Raw genomic sequence first — 17,005 nt, forward strand, 5'->3', positions numbered from 1 at the left:
TCTTTCTTGGAAGATTACTCAGAATATGCAGATATTTGGTTTATGGATGAGGAGTATTTTTGTTCTTTTCCTTGGTTTTTTTTTAAGTAACATTGGGAAAACCAGCAACACTAAACAGATGCCCACAGAATGAGAGATAGTGATCCTGTTAAAGAACTCCCCCCCGTCTTCAGCTCACTTCAGAAATTTCTAGAGATCCTTTTTGTTGAAGTAAACTTCAGTAAAAAATGGCAGAATGTGATCTCATTTGATCTTAAACAAACTGACTGCATACTCTGTTTCTGTTACTCACTGATTTGTTATTCTGTGATTATTTGAAAGAAATTAATCTGTAGTAACATCCTGTTCTCTTTCTTTGCCTGATCATCTCTTTGGAAGGAGTTGTTCATTTCGCTTGAACTAACAAAAAATCCCGTCCTTTTCGATCTAGATAGTACTAAATTTGTTTCTTTATGTTTAAAACAGGAAGCTCCTGCCTACAGCATTCCAGCCATCAGCCTGCTGAATCTTCATTATCCTTTCTTCACCTGTGCTGCAGGGCACTATGCTGACCATGAGAATTCCAGACCTTAAATTCCTCTGATAGGTAATAAGCTTTCTGGTTGCATTTTAAATTTTACTTCTGTTATTTGAAACAGTTGGGCTAATTTCTCATTAGTGGGTCTCATCCAGTGCAGTGATGAGGAGCCCTGTATATAGGAGAGTTGCACAGGTCACTTGTTATTCTGACAATTTTTAACACATTTCAGTTTTGGGGTTTTTTTTGGTTTTTTTTTTGTGTTGATTATCCTATATGTTGCCCATTTTCTAGTTTTTGAATTAAATGCTGCTTTATAAACAATTTTAATTAAACTGTTCAGTAAAAATTATGGATGGGGTCATAGGTAAGAAGATATGAAACCCTAAGAAAATGTTTCTGGAAGATAAAAATAATTGTTGGATTGCCAAATTAATATCCAGAAAGCTGTATCTTTGTCCATAACTATCAAACATTATTCCACTGAATTGGATGCTCCCCCTAGATGGATGTTCATAAAACTCAGGATGGAACTGTGCATTCTTGGTGACTGGAAGTGCAATGTGGTTGGGGTATGTGAGAAAAGTGAGATTTAGTTCAGAAGTGCAAGAGATGAGACAGTTGCTATTAGATAACACAGTGAGTTTTACTACAGTGAATTTAATCATTTGGATCCAGCCTGAAGCAGCATTTATCCCACAGTACCAACATCTGATAAACGGTTCAGGTGAAGAAGCAAGACCCAGTGGCCAGTTTCACTTAAGTGCATTGGGGAGTGATCATTTCTTCTTCACAGTATAAATCTTTGCTCTATTGGCAAGTGTTTGCTAGAAAGTGGTGAAGAATTACACTCATAGTGTTTTGAATGTTCTGAGGTTCTTAAATAGATCTTTTGAAAAACAAAATGCAAAAAAAAAAAATCATCTTTCCCAAAATATTTGTAGGATATAGTGAAAGATGTGTTGTTATACAGTGAAGAACCAGATCTCTTGAAGAGGTCAGAACTGAACTGTTGTATCCCTCACTTTCTTAAGCACGTGGTTCCATTATTTTCTGCTGCATTTGTGCGATGAAATAATGATTTAAATGGGTGAAATTTCAATGTTCTGGCCAGTTAAAAAGATGGAATAATGCACTAGTGCAAAGCATATTCAGCATGTTTTCAATGTTTGGACCTTCCTCAGGAATATTTACCCATCATAGTAAGGGCTGCAGCTGGGTAGCTTTGTGAGAGTCAGTTGAATGAGTAACTTCTGCCTGTCTTTGCAGAGTAAGCTGACTAGAAAAGTTGTGTGACTTTGTAATGCCCGACTTGTGGGTTGGTGTAGTTGAAGAAATACAAATGAAGACAGAGTATTAACTTAATGAGTGAACTAAATAAAATTCCATTACTCCACCCTGCTTCAAAAAATGAAGAAAATTAAATCTTAATGCCAAAAGCACTAATATTGTGTAATTGGTAACTCTAACGTTGAATATTCATGAAGCTCTGCAGTATGTTCACTTAAGGAACTGATTGTAATTAAAACAAGCTGTGTGATTAAAATTTGCTTTTTGCTTCACCTCAGTACAAAATCACACTTAACACATATTTAGAATTGAAGTGGGTTTTTTCTTTCGTCTGTATGATAGAAAAGTGTGGTGCCATTAACTCAGGTTGGCAAATAAATTGTTATGGAAAGTACTGTAGTTGCCCTGTTTGTTTATCTTCTAGATTCCACTGTTTCTTCAGAAAATAATTTCTGATTTAACTGGATAATGAGAATTTTAGGAAAAAAATCATAGCTGGCTCTGACTTTAAATTTAAATATTTCCTTTAACAAAAGCACATAAATGGCATGTTCAGTTAGTAACTTTATCCTCTTTGTTCTGTAAAAGTATACTTTTTTTGTTTTCAACAAGGTCAAAAACATAATACTTGGAGGGAACACTTAGAAAATTAATTTGTAGGTCATCTTTAAGTGCCATGGAAATTAAAATAAACATTGTTTTATTGTTCTAACTAAGAAACATTAACAACAACAAAAAAGTTTGTGTTGGAAAAAAATATTTACATGCCTTAGAAACATGTTCAACACAATTTGACATCATCTTATTTGCAGAGATCAAACAGTATCATTGGTATTAATTTATCTTTAGATAGATTTAAATTATTTTTTGCATAGATTTAGGCATATATTTTGTTTGTTAAACTAGCTTGGCAATTGTTATTTGTTTGTAGTCAGTTGTTAGGTATAAAGAAGAAATTAAGGGAAGGTGTGAAAAAAGATGAGTAGAACATACATTAAATGTTTCTAGAAAACCTAGAAACTCTAGTTCTAAGTTCTATCTTTCTATTTCTCTCTTATTTCTTTTGATCTGTGAGGAAAAACATTGGGAAGATGATTTCCTAATTACTGCAGCCTGGGATTTGGATAAAAGAGAACATTAATAAAGAGAATTAAGATTTTAATTCTTAAGGATTTAATTTCTTAGCCAATATAATTAAGAAGTAAGAGAAGGATAGAAGTTGTCTCTCTTCAGCTCACTATTCCTTCCACTGTCTCAAGCAATTTTTTTAGAAGGTAACCTGAAGTCACTTCAGGAAAGGCCATTATTTGAAAAAAGGTTAATTTTAACCTAACAAAGTTTGTCTCCCTGGGCTTCCCTGTAGTCATCTGAGAAGAGAGAGGTTCCTGCAGAATGCAATTCAGAGAGCCTAAATGAAATTCCTGATTTTAGGACAGGAACTTAAGTTGATTCAAAAACAAACAAAAAACCCAACCCAACCAACCAAACAGAAAACTTCAGGAGACAGATGGCCTTAGGCTAAAGTGGGTCCTCAGAAAAGGCTTTATACATATTGTCCTGCCTCTCAGTCTGTTGCAGGCATGTGGTATTGTTAATAATATAGTATTGAAGATGATGTACAGAATGAAATAGGTCTAGGCTCTTCTTCTTCTCTTGATCCTTCCCTGCAGAGAACATCAACTTTGGTGTTACTGGTTTTGGTAGGAGCACTTGAAAGAAATCTCAGATCAGCATTTAGCAACTGTATCCAGCCACATGCAAACTGATGAATCTTTGAATGAAAACGGCAATTCCAGCTGACAAGTAAAAGCAGCATTTGCATTGTCCATGAGACAACAATTGCTTCCTTGGCTTACCAAGTTTTGATTGCTTTATATCAACTCTAATAACTATAATAGGACTAATGCAAAGGTGGTGTTCAGGTTAACTGAATTGATGAAGAGACACAAGTAAACTAGATAAAGTTTCATAATGGGTAACAAATCAATGCCTAAGGTAAAACTGAGCTTGAGAGCTTCAACAGGAAGAGGGATGCTGAGGTGAAGTTTTGGAGTTTGGGTGTTGGAAGAACTGTTTTACATGTTCCTTTACTTATCTGTACACCCAGGATTTGATATAGGAAACTTTACTGGCCTAGTCCTGTCCTGCAAGCCATAAAATGGGAGGACAAGGTGTGACCTGATAAAGGCATAATAGCATTGCAGCAAAACAGCACAGGGAAAACTTGCAGGTTTAGAGGCAAACAAAATGTACAGTTTGTCTCTTCAAAGTAGAGACTAAAAGCTTTGATTGGAAGTTTATCTCTTTCTGTAGTGAGTGGAAGCTTCGATTGTGCTTTGTGGAAAAGAAAGCAGATTTCTTACAAAGTTTGCTAGACAAGAATTAAATGTAGTTTGTTTTGATTGTGTGCATCTATGATGGAGAATCCAGCAATAGTGAGTGAAAACCTAGAATGATGTATGTATTATCTCCTTGTTGTTAAAGCAACCTTATTGTGGAATTTCTGTTATAGATTCATGTACTAGGTTGAAACCTACAAACCAAACCATGGCAATTCAGTTTGCTAGGTACACAAGGGAAATAACACTTCCAGTGTGAAATAACTTTTAGAGTTGTGAAGTCAAGTGGCCTTTTTCAAATTTTTAATATCTCAAGAGAGAAGACCATTCACTGTATCTTAGACCAGTCTTATATTTGGTTTTTTACATTTCTTTGCCTAATAAAACCTGATGTTTATACTGGCTGAACTAGTAAGAAATACTAGCAAGAAATGGAGAAAAAGAAGAGATACTTCAAGCCCCTATCCCAGAAAACAGATTTATTCCTACTGCTATATATTCTGTGAGAGAAAACCAGTGGGAGTGCAAGAGCATCTTAAGACATTCCCCCAGTTTGTACCATTGATTTAAGCCGAGATTATTCTCGTGGTTTTTCTGACTCAGCCACACGTGAGGCTTTTGGACCAGGAGTGTAGGCAGTGCTGTACAGCTGAATGTATGTGACAGGGAGAGGTGTCATCTCAAAATAAAAAAGACACATTTTTGCCATGAGAAAAATCATTCACTGGAACAGCCTCCCCAGGGATGTGGTAGTGTCCCCATTGCTGGAGGTTTTCAAGATACAGTAAGACAGGATCTTCAATAATCTCATCCAGGGTCCCTTTCCCACAAAGGGTTGGGCAGGTTGATCTTTCAAGGTCCCTTTCAACCTGGGCTGTTCTGTGATTCAGTGATAGTAAGTAGGAAAAAGATGGAGAACAGCAATAATACTTTGTAAAGTAAATAAAACATTGTAAAATAAGAGGTGTGTAAACCTTCATGCCAGTCTCAGCTTCTTGATTTTCTGGGAGAGGAAGTTTCTATCTTGGTTTGCACCTATGTCTTCTATTAAAAGGTATTGAAGTAAAATGCGATTTTCTTCACACAGCCATAAAATTGGGAATGTCATTTTGTGTGTGTGCAAGCAAATGTGCCTGTATGTGTAAGACTGCAAAGTTTGAAAAGTTCTGCTTTACTGTCATTTCTCCTGTGAAATTGAATTCTTTCTGTATGATGCATCTTAAAGAACTGAAAACACTTTCAGGGGCCTGCCACCCAAATAGCCTCTTAAAAACATCTGAAGATCTAAAACATGACAAAGCAGGGAGATGCCAGACATTCTTCAGCCTGAGATATGTTTACTTCTTCAAGGAAGCTGCTTAGGAATCCAGCACAGTATTGTCCTGGATCTTAATCCTGGCTGTGATCTTAGCATGTACTGTTTGTATTAACTAGAAAAATATAAAAAAAGTCCTTTCTCCCATTGCTTTCTTCTGCCTGTTGTTCTGTCCATCTCTGTCTTTGCATTGCCAATTACTCATGATGGACAAAAAGGCACTTTTCCTTTGTTTACTTTGTCTCAATCAATTTCTTTTAGAAACTGAAGCTGCTTCCACCAGTGAACATAAGGGCTGCACATCCAGGTCTTGCAAACCATTCATCTGATCCCACATAAGGATCATGTTCATGCTATTCCAAAAGCAGAAACCTTCGTTAGCACTCACTGTTTTCAACCATCTGCAGCTCAGGCCTTTCCAGGTCCAGGAGCTGTACAGGATTATCACTGTACCTCTCTTCTAAATGCATCTAATCTCTGTTTGAACTGAATTATTGTGTCCCAGTTCTTTTACAACTTCCTTTAGTAACAAAATCAATTATTTAATTGTATACTGTTGTGAAGGGACTTCTTTTCTACTCAAACCATTGCTTAATAACTGCTTTTGACATCCTTATCCATATGTACCGTGAGCAATTGTGGGCAAATAATTAGTAGACCATCTTCTTCAGTCTATTCATCCTTTTCTAATCTGTTTCTATCCAGAAGTGTCTTTTTTGCATGGAAACCATTTGCAATTTCTGATCACTCTTTCTCCTAGGAACCATTTATTTGGTTTTAAGTTGTTGGGGTTTGTTGTTGGGGTTTTACTGGGGGGGGGGGGGGGGGGGGGGGGGAGGTGGTGTTCTTGTTTTGTTTGGGGTTTTGGGTTTTTTGAGATGTGACTAGAACTGTTTTAAAGTTTTGAGCTCATATTCTATGCTGTTTTCAGCTTTTTACTAGTAAATATTAACATTTTTGCCTTTTTGGCTGCTGCTGAATGCTGTTTTCAGAGAACTATTCAAAATTACTCTGCTCTCTTACCTGACTTGTAAAACACAATGATGGACTCTTATTTAGCTAAGTGTATTCTACATTTGTTTTTTTCCCATGTGCATTGATTTGCCTTTTTCACCTGACATTTTATTATTCAGGTGCTCAGTATCCCATAAACTACCTTGGCTGTCTTTAGATCTGATTTTCCCATCTTGTCTTTAATCATGTGTACAGATCCACTTTTCCAGATTCTTCATGACTATGTTGAACACCTCTACCTGTGGAAGTGTAATCTCTGCAGCACACAGAGCAACTTCTGTCCTTTATTTTCTTCCTTCAGTTACAAGAGGTATTTCTCTTTTGTCCTGTTAGAGCAGTTTCCTTAAGATGCTTGGTAAAAAATTTTGACAAAACCTCTCTTTGAAAAATACATGTGCCTGTATTAAAATGCATGTTGATTTCTGTAAAGGAATTTAATGAAATAGCAAAGTTTAGATTGCTGGACAGTCCTGTATTAATTTATCATTCTTGTATCTGGATCTATTTAGTAATAAAATATTACACTGATTTCTTATCTAGGACAGTTATTATCTAAAAGTTAGGAACTAGGATGGAAGTGATAACAAAATTATAAAGCAGTAAGTCCCTCAAATCATTGTTTTGTTTGGGCAGAAAAACAAAGCAGCTCAAGGTCAACATCAAAATATTGAAGGAGGTGTTTGGAAAGAATGGGTATCCTTCATACTGTGTGCCTTTATCTCAGTCTCTTTAAGGCTTTTTATTTGCCTTCCACTACCTTAGGTAGATAATGCACAGCTTTTTGTCTCGGCATTTGCCAGAATGTTGTCCAGAGGCACTCTAAAACTCCAAAACCTTGATTAACAATAAAACTTTTGAAGAATTGGTATTTTAGCATCTCTTCTATTAAAGATTAGTTTTATCTATGTAGATCTGTGGTACTGTTAAAATTACAATGAGCTCCTATATCTTCTTTAAAGAGGTATTTTCTAAATACTTTACCTGGTTTTGTATTTTTTATTTCGTAATATATTATAGCACTGAATCTTTTTCATTCCACAATTTTCTACAACCATTTTAAAGTTTTAATGTTGGGTCCCATTACTTTAATGCAACCTTGTTCATTTTATTTGATATAAAGAAAGAAAAAAAAGTTCAGGTAATAAATCCTAATGTATGCAGACTGCATACTTATTGTATACAAATTGTTTCTAAATAGGCAAATACAGCATGCCATTTTGATTCATCATATATAGAGTTATAAAATTAGCATAACTAGATACACATCACAATTTCTTAGTAATGACAATAGCAATACTGAGTTTTGGCATAGCTGATAAAGTGTAGTGAAAGAGAGCTAAGGTCCATTTAGCTCAGTATCAAGATACAGCTGATGCTCCTTTCCCACTTTGTCTCCTCGCTCCTCTTCCAGGAGATATCAGACTCTCAGCAGCTGCAATGGAACAGGAGATATTGTACAAACTCAGTCATTTGCCCCAGGGCTGAACTGCTGGTTGTGAACTGAGGGACTGAGCTGCAATTCTGTGCCTTATTCACTGCTCTTACTGCAGACAGGGAGTGCCCTGAAAAAAAACAGACAACAATTGCAGTAGGTCTGCTATTTCTGTGGCAAATCTTGACCCGTGGCATGTCCTGGAGTTTTTTCAAAGTCTCATAGAATATGAGTAACTCTGCTCCTTTTATGCCCTTCTCACATCCCCTATTTTCATTTTAGGTTTTGAGGTAAAAATGTCAAAAGTAGTATATAAAATGTAACCCCCAAAGCACAGAATTCTCTTTGCCTGCAGAAGTAGTTCTCTGGTATAAGCTCATCTCTTTCCTAGGGCCTCCATGCGCACAACACTGCTAAAACCATACCAAATTAGTGTGGATTTTTTTAGATGTTGATGAGATGAGATTGTGCATAAAGCTGGTACAGTATTTTTTTGGATCAGCTCCTGGATATAATCAGGAATGGAATGGTGTTGGCTAAATAATTTTATCAGGGAAAGATTTTGACAAAGGACATGAGGAACATTTTGCTACATTTGGCTTGTGCTATTCCAGAAGAGCAGAGCTGTTGTTTTCCTCAAAGCTTTTTTCTGAACTGTCTACTTACCCAGAAAAATGCAGGGTTTTGGTACAGTATGTGCCAGTCAATGCATAAAAAATTCCTTTTTTGTTATGATAGCTTTGATTTTTGTTATTAAATTTCCTAGTCCTGGGTTTTGAGGAACAATCACTGAAAATGGCAGAGATAAGGTTAGCAAACTATGTTTTCTCAGAGTGTTGTATATGGTAGCCCTCTAAAAGAAAATGAGAAATTACCTTTCTTACCATGTTTTCTAGAAGATGCAAGCCAATAAGGATAGTTTCCCAATTAGAATGCAAATTGTAAAGCTCCTGAATCTAGAATTTAACAAGCAGCCAAAAAAGGCCTCCTTTTCTTCCTGCTGAGAAGAGTTTAAGAGGAATTATGTACTTCATTCGCTTAAATCATCAAAGGTAAGCTTTGATGTTGCACATTTGGAAATGCTGACTTCAGTCTAGTCCATATGCAGAATACATCTGTATTTCCTTAAAGTGAGGAAACCAGAAGTAGATGGTTAAATTCTCCTTCAGGTCCCCAGTGTGAATACCTGGAAGACAAAGTCAAATGGAATGGTTTTGGTGCTTTTGAAGTGGGTGGTGTAAGAGAACATTTAATTCTTTACTTTTAAGGATGCCTGAAAAATAAAACGTTGACTTGTCTTTTTTTTGCTTTTTAGCATTACTATGTGCTCCCAGTCCTGAGATTCTGTGGGTAGAAACTTTGTATGATGTAGTGGAAAGGCAGCTCTGGAGTTGGTTTGGGTTTGTTTGGTTGGGTTTTTTTGGTACTAGCAATAATCCTTTGTTCCTCATTTTGGATTCTGATGGCGTGCAGAACTTCCAGAACACAGGAAATGGGGTCTTGCTTCTCTTTTCTCACAAACAACTGCTTGCTTTCATTTTCAGACCATCCTTTCTGCAAGTCAGCAAATCTTTTTTCTGAAGTGATAAACTAGTATGCTTTCTCCCTTTTCCCCATATTAAAATAAAGAGCTCAGTTTGAATTTTCCTGAAGCTACCTCATCTGTATGCCAAATAAGGACAAAAAAAGGCAAATTATTTACCCTGTAGTTTTGACCATGGATTCTTGACTGCAGCCAGTGGGAAGTCTCCTTCTGGCCACACAGAGTTCAGGCCGAGTAGCTGATTTGGGGATCTAAGAGCAGGAGAGAACCATGACACTTCTCAAGTCAGAGATGCAGCCAGAGATTACCTGAGAGAGGCTTGCAAGTGCTACCTGAGGTTAAGTCTCTCTCTTGGGATACTGGTATTTTCAAGCTAGGAACAGTAGGCAGAACACTAATCAGATGAAGCATCTGTGTAGTCAGTCAGTTGTACTGGTAATATGATGCACTGCTCTGCTAAAAGTTTCAGTCAGAACTCAGCTGTCCTCAGTCTTTTGATTTCAAGGCTTTGTTTGTGTTGGGAGTTTGGAACATGCACCAATTCAGATCAGAAATCTGAGCAAAGTATGAAAAGCCACTGTGTGGGCTGCTTGCAAAAGGCTTAATCTCACAAAGTTCACCAAATGTTATTTATGACTGAAGTTTATCTCAGTGATGTGGCTGTGTTATAAAATAACCTTTTAAAGAATGCAAATCAGTATTTTACTCTGTAAGATATAAGAACAGCCATGTCATGAGCATGCCTGGTGAAAGAGTCTCTGTATGATGTGTGCAATTTGGGGTATTTATTTTACCTCTGTCTTAATTACTACATCATCCTGTCTAATGCAACACCTTTGCAGCCCTCAAAACTGCTTCAGTAAGCCCAATTAGCAAAAGAGGGACTCTGAGGAATTTGTTGCTGATTCAGCATGTGCCTCATTGGTGGGTCATCCAATCCAATATATTGCTGACTTGGCCAGTAAAGTGCACGTGGCATATCTTTGCTAAATGCATCAGTAGCAAGGTGATCTTGCTGTCTCTGAATATTGTGGGTCTTAGCTTTTAAATACCAGTACAAAAAAACCCAAAAAAATTTTTAAAAAATCAAGCTTCATCCAAGCTACTGAAAGTCTGCCTTTACATAGTACATAAGTTGAACTGTGCTGTAAATATGCTGCCTCTTCCTATCACACCTTCTAAAAATTAAATTTAAATTAAAAACGACATCATTTGTGAATGCTTACTGTAAGAACTTCATACTGTGAAAATAACACTGTGTGACTACATCTGAAGGGTTCTTGTCAGGGTATTTCTAATGTGGTCCCAGAAACGTACTGTCAGTAGCAAGGAATAACACAGCACACAGAAAGCTGCAGATGATTCAGCAATACAGGCAGAAGACCTTCTGCAAGTTGTGTTTGCAGAATCTTGTATTGCATTAATAGATCTTTTGAGAAAGAAAGGGCTTTTGGCTCCAATTCTGCATTGACATCACACCTCAATCACACACTGAGGACTTCCTCCCCCACTCCACCTCTTTGGAGGATACTGAAATTGAACAATCATCCTTTGCATATTATTATTATTGTTATTATTATTATTATTGCTGTTGCTGTTCCTGTTGTGTCTATTTTTAGAGCTAGATATTGATAAGAGAAATTAGTCTTGCTGCTGGCTTCAAAATTGTGTCTGTTTCCAGGAAAAAAGCTTAAAAGGTGGCATTACAAGATGTTACTGCTTTTTCACACTTCTACATCATATGCTGGCAGGAAGGAAGAGGTGACATGATGAGCTTTGCTTTTTCACAGATGACTAGGCCTGCAGATTTAATGTGTACTCTAGGAATAAAATTGGACTTTTTCTAGCAAAAGCAACAATACTTGTGAGCTAATATGCAGCATCCCTAGATCCAAGTTGGGACATTATAACCTGGATGAGTGAACTACCAGATGTGTGGAAAAAATTAAGCAGTCAAAGTCCACACAATGGCTGTTTATTTGAATAAGTTGATATTCTAGTTATTCTTGTCCTGGTATACATCAATATTTGAAAAAAAATAGGTAGACTAGGATCCATAATTCTTTTCTCATAAAAAGGACGTGAACACACATTCATGCTCTTTCAACGTGTGTTCAGTTTTGCAATGCAAAAATAGGTGTCCATGTATCACTAAAGTATGCAAATGTGAATCTGATTGTGTCCAGGAAGCATAAAGTGGGAATAAAATGCTTGTTTTGCTGCTTTGCCATTTATCTGTGTAAGATGGAAAGCCAAGTATAATCTCCCTGCTTAAAAGCCCACAATTGCATTCTAAATCCCAAAGAAAGCTATTTATTGTTGGTTTGTTCAACAAAGTATGCCCTCTGGGATTACCCTTTGTGATTGGGAAAGAAAGAATTTTGTTTAATTTCTTCATTTGGAAAATTTTTTGCTCGATGAGTAACAAGACTCCTGGGTCACTAAGCAATAGTGTTTGACCCTGATTGCCTTCAACTTATTTGTGTTCCTAAGTCAGGCCTTTGGTAGCTGTTTTTTCCAAATTATGCAGTTGATATCCTGCTGCCCTGCAAAGCAGAATAATTTATAGAATGTTTTTATGTAGAAATTGCTTTCAGAAATTTTACTTCATGTAGAAACCTTAAGGTTTTTCTTAAAAAAGGATGAATAGACACCAAGGAACACTATTTTTTTTCCTGTAATCTTATTGGTCTCCCCTCCACACAAACATATTTGTTCTCTTTTTACATTGACTAAGAATATAGTCAAGTGGCAATTTCAGAAAATATCGTCTCAAGCTCCCACCTCTGCCTACACCATAGACAAAAATAAATGTGTAACTAGAATGTGATGTATAATACATGCAGCCCAGACAGCAGAAACATATCCAGGTTTCTCCAAATATGTGAGAAGGAGTAGAAGAAAGAAACCCAAGTGGCTCTGTGACTGAATACATGATGCTCATTTAGGCAAAGCCTGTGGAGTGGTATCATTATCTCCTGGTGCTTTGAATGGTACAATTTCTGTTGGGTGAGTTATCAGTGCAAAGGCCCTCCATCAGAGGGGTCCTTCAGCACCACGCAACAAAGAGCAGCACTGCCTCCTGAATGAGTTTTCTTTGAAATAGTAAGTTGTCTAGGAGGAGGAAGAGAGCAACATTTTTTACTCGCATATAATTTGTTGTTGTTATTGTTATTTTATCCTATTTAAGGTCACTGCCTTATGTTGTAACAGGCTTTTTTCCAGGTACTTCCTAGCTCTGGGTTTCTTTTGAACCACCCTCCTGAAAGCCACTTAGTGTACTGTTCTCCCACTCTTATCTTCACACTTTCTTATATGCTGTTCCTTATGCTTAGAAATCCTTATTCTCCATGCCAAATATCCTCCCACTCTATATTCACATTCTTCCTTTAAACTGCATTTCCTTAAAGTCTATCAAAAATAATCTGCAAGTTAAGAAATATAGCAACTACGCCTTGAGATCTGACAGTCTTCTGATCATCAGATTTGCCGCTGTTGGCTGAATTCTTTAACTTATGCATAATACTGAATAAATCAGGGATTCATTTTTCCTTAATATCACATGTACTGTCTTTATCACTATTTTAAATCTTACTTTTAAAATTTTAATTTTATTTTTAAATACCCCAAAGTTCATCCCAACTGGTTTCCTAGAGGCCACCTAGCTGAACAGTGCTTCTTGTTGGCTTGTTCTTGCTTTTCTAGCTGAAAGTCCACCAATGGATAAAAAAATGAGGTCAGTAAGACATCCTTCTCATAAGAGAGCTGAGTCCAGTATCTTAGGTACAGATTTAACCAGATAAAATTACCATTTTGGAGTTCTGTCTCAAGAATATTTGTTCAAAGAAAAGCCCCAGAATGAATAAAAACTACAAATGAACCAGAACTTTTTCTTTTTTCTGAACTTGTATGCAATTCTTAAAACCATTTGTTTTCACAGGGAGTTAGTGCTGCTTATAACCTCCTTTCCTTACATTCTTTTTAGTGCTAGATAAAAAAAAGCCCTGAAAAGAAAAATTTGCATCCAAAACAGAGTAATTTATAAAAGTTTGATTTAGGCAACATTAACTCCTACCTGCCCCCTCCCCACCCACCCACCAAAAAAAAAGTGGAATTGGGAAATTTTCAGGCTGCCTAAAATAGGCTTACCTTAAAAGAAATACCTTTTTTTAAAATCTGGGTCTACTAGTCTAAAATGCTTGTGAAATACTGCTTCTCAGTGTTTCTAAAATATGTACATTCTTCATCTGTTTGCTGATTGTCTGCAGCATAAAATTCAGCCTAGGATTCTTGCAAGGAAAAAAACAGGGGTTTTAAGCCACTCCTCCAGATGCTTTGCTGCAAGAGAAGTAAATCTAATCACTGACTGCTAACAAAACATAAACTGTAAAAACATTGCTAAAACAAATGAAGCTTTACAGGAAAAAAAAGTGCTATTTTCAAACACAGTTATGATCTTTTAATAAGTCTGAAATTTCCATTTAGCTATGTCAAAGTGATTGCCTGTGAGCAAAATCAGGTCCAATTGCTTTTTCTCTTAATGTATCAAGGAAAAGCTAAAGCTGGGACCAGAATGGATCCTTCAGGAGTTAAATACAGAACTCTCAGAAAACATTTTCCACTAAACTCTTTCAGAGTTAGTTTTCAGATTTCTTTAAACTCTGATGTAAATTTTTTAATTCATAACCAAACCAAATGCCTTGCTGGTCTTGTTGGACCAGCATCACCTTTCACCTCCAAACTTGGTTTTCAAGTCTCACCAGAGTCATGACTACCCATTACTGGAGATATTCTCCCAGGATGCAAATCAGGCTGGACATGCATCAAAACATTTAGTTTCCACCTGACCTAGCTTTTCCTTTCTCTCACTCAAGCAGGTTATTGAAAACCATGCAGTTTTCTGTGTTCCTGAGCTATGAGGAAAACAGGAAGCAGAAAAGGAGATTCTTTCCTGTCATGCTGTTCTGTAAATCAAGTCCTACGTGTGTAGCTTGTAGTTCAAAGGAAGTCTGCAACCACTGAGTTTGAGGGAAGGTTTTTAGAGGTTTTATTTTCCTTCAGCTTTTGCTAGTTTCTTCCTTTAAAATATTTTTGGGACAGAATTATTCACATTTATCCCTTGTCTCTGAGGCTACAACCTGGAAGTGTTCTGATTGTCAAGAAGTATTACTTGAGTGGCTCAGGAATTAATCTCAATGCTCAGGAATTAATCTCAGAATGAGAACAGATCCTTTGAATTCACACAGTGGTTGCATATACACTTTGCATGCCCCAGTGGAATTGTTCTGTATCCTATAAAGAGAAACACCACTTTTTCTTCCACATTTTGCCTTGTACAGTTGTATGGATGTTTGTGTGGGTAGGACTCGGGTCATTAAGGTTATCACAGAGGTCCCCTGTATTACTCCTGGGGCTATGACTCTGTGGTTCAGTGAACTGGCTGAAGCAGGATCTTAGTATCTTGCAAACTTGAGTAGTTAACATGAAAAACCACTCTTTTGTAAGTGATGAAAAATGAGATACAGTAGGAAACTACTAGTCGATTTTTTTCCTGTGTTGCAGACAATAGAGAAAATGTCTTCCAATTTCCATGTAGGACCTTTTGTCACATAGGGCAAGAATGTACATGAGTCAGCTTTAGTTGTGGGGTTTTTTTTCCTTTTCCCAGTGAATGTTCCTATTATACAAAGATCTTGGAGTCCTAATGCAAAATTTCAAAGTATTTCTATTAGGATATTCTGGATCTGGTTTTAGGGGGTTTGTTTATTTTGTTGTCTTGTAGTTTGAGGTTTTAAAAAATTTTGGTGATGGCTAATGTATGCCAACACACTGTATTTTAAGCTGTAATCATGCTTTTTCTTTGAAAACACTTCTGTGGTACAAACATAAGAAAAACACCCTGTTTTGCTCAGACTTTGTTTGAAGTTTACTGGGTTTAAATACTTCAAAAGCTGCAAAACCTAACCCAAATGTTATGTGAATCCCATATGTTTTTACAGCTATAAAAAAAGGAGTGCAAAAAGATACCTTTCTATTATGACAATGTTTGACAACCACTTTGCAGGGCAACAAAGAAAAATTTACAAAAGCCACTCAGAATTGTGCAGTTCAGCTGCGTCCATGAGTAAGCAACTCCCGTTGTTGACAAATGAGAGTTGCTTGACTTGACCTCAGGCAGCACAAGGTCAAGAAATATTAATAAAATGCTTTCTTAACTGTTTATTTCTGCTTTTTTTTGTGTACTCTTGCTGTGATATGACAGAGCATTTAGGGTCAAGTGCCAAGTTATCAGTGGAGATGGAGTAAAGCACCTTTCTCTGAGCCTTCTCTGACACGGACTCAGCCGTGACTCAGCCAGGGGAAGTTAACTGATTATACTTAACTTTCTCTACTATGGTAAAATGAGTTGCAGAGAGAACACACTGAAAGCCAAGGGCCTCTAAATACTTTTCCCTTTTATGGAATAGAGCTCCCAGATCTCCATTTCCTGGAGATTGTAGTCTAAGCCTACACAGTGGTAAAAGAAAGTTCTGTGCATTCACTGATCTATATCTGACTACAAATTTGAGCTCAGGGGATCATTTTTTTCCTAACTATTTTAAGTAGTACGTTTATAATAACAGAACAAAATGTTAAAAAGCACTCCATCCTCTCTTTTATTTCTTTTTCATACTTTTTTTCTTTAGATTATCTCCTCTTAGTGTGGGAATGAGCAGAATTTGGTGAATAGGTCAGGTAATTTGTTTGTGTTTTTTCAACTCATTTTGTAGGTGCACAAGGCTCGTGCAGACTGAGATTGTGGATCTTCACCCACATCCACTCTACCTGTGACCTGTGAGTTAATCTCTACAAGCATTTAATTTTAAAATATAATTTTGAAGCTCTTGCAACTTCTGATAGAATGGAGTTTTGGGGGAGATAATTTACTTTGATAAAACACTACAATAATGTCATGACATCCTTTGATAAGATAGAGGCAGGCCAGACAGAGTTTGATCAATGAAGAAAAAAACGAAATAGAAATAATAGGATCTTGAAATTATCTCAGTGCCTAAGATACTAATATATGCTCATGCACCTTGACTGTTTTTAAAGTGCAGGTGTATTTTTTTGTCTCTCCTTTCAGTGTCTTTGGGGCCAATAATTACAGGTGTTTCAGTTGGTACCTCAATGTATTGTTAACGTATCATTTCCTTCTTTGACTGAAACATGTTTGTGCTTGTGGAAATGAGATAAAGCTGGCAGAGCTAATGATTCCAAAGGCTATTCAGCTGGCAGGTGAGCCAGGCTTAGAACCAGGCTAGTCATGTTCTCCACACTCTAGCTCAGGGTTTCTTAAGGCTGTCAGCTGGTTTTGTACACAGAGGTGTGAATTTCTGTAAACTCCAAGGCTACACTCTTCCCTAATTCTCTGCTGAAAAAGAAAAAATGTACCTTCCAGTGACAGAAATTTTCCAAGGACATTTCTTTATTTTCTATCTACATTTTTGACATCCAGGTAAGCTCCTCTAATTCTTGTAGAGTGTTCTCACAAAGCCCCCTATTTCTATGCATT

General features: G+C 36.8%; 1 protein-coding gene across 19 annotated transcripts in view; it reads left to right on the forward strand.

Moving 5' to 3' along the window:
* Window positions 1-17,005, forward strand: part of IRAG1 (inositol 1,4,5-triphosphate receptor associated 1) — a 98,374-nt gene that overhangs the window by 47,126 nt on the left and 34,243 nt on the right. For 17 of the 19 annotated variants that reach the window (XM_069016725.1, XM_069016720.1, XM_069016719.1 and 14 more), the window contains 2 exons: window positions 466-586; window positions 16,221-16,284. The gene's annotated coding sequence lies outside the window, so the exon portion shown is untranslated. Of the gene's footprint in view, window positions 1-465; window positions 587-16,220; window positions 16,285-16,729; window positions 16,949-17,005 lie in introns of those variants that run through there. The other 2 variants (XM_069016728.1, XM_069016729.1) reach the window with 2 other exon arrangements.

Source organism: Aphelocoma coerulescens, chromosome 5 (assembly GCF_041296385.1).
Source record: "Aphelocoma coerulescens isolate FSJ_1873_10779 chromosome 5, UR_Acoe_1.0, whole genome shotgun sequence".
NCBI classification, from domain to species: Eukaryota; Metazoa; Chordata; class Aves; order Passeriformes; family Corvidae; genus Aphelocoma; species Aphelocoma coerulescens.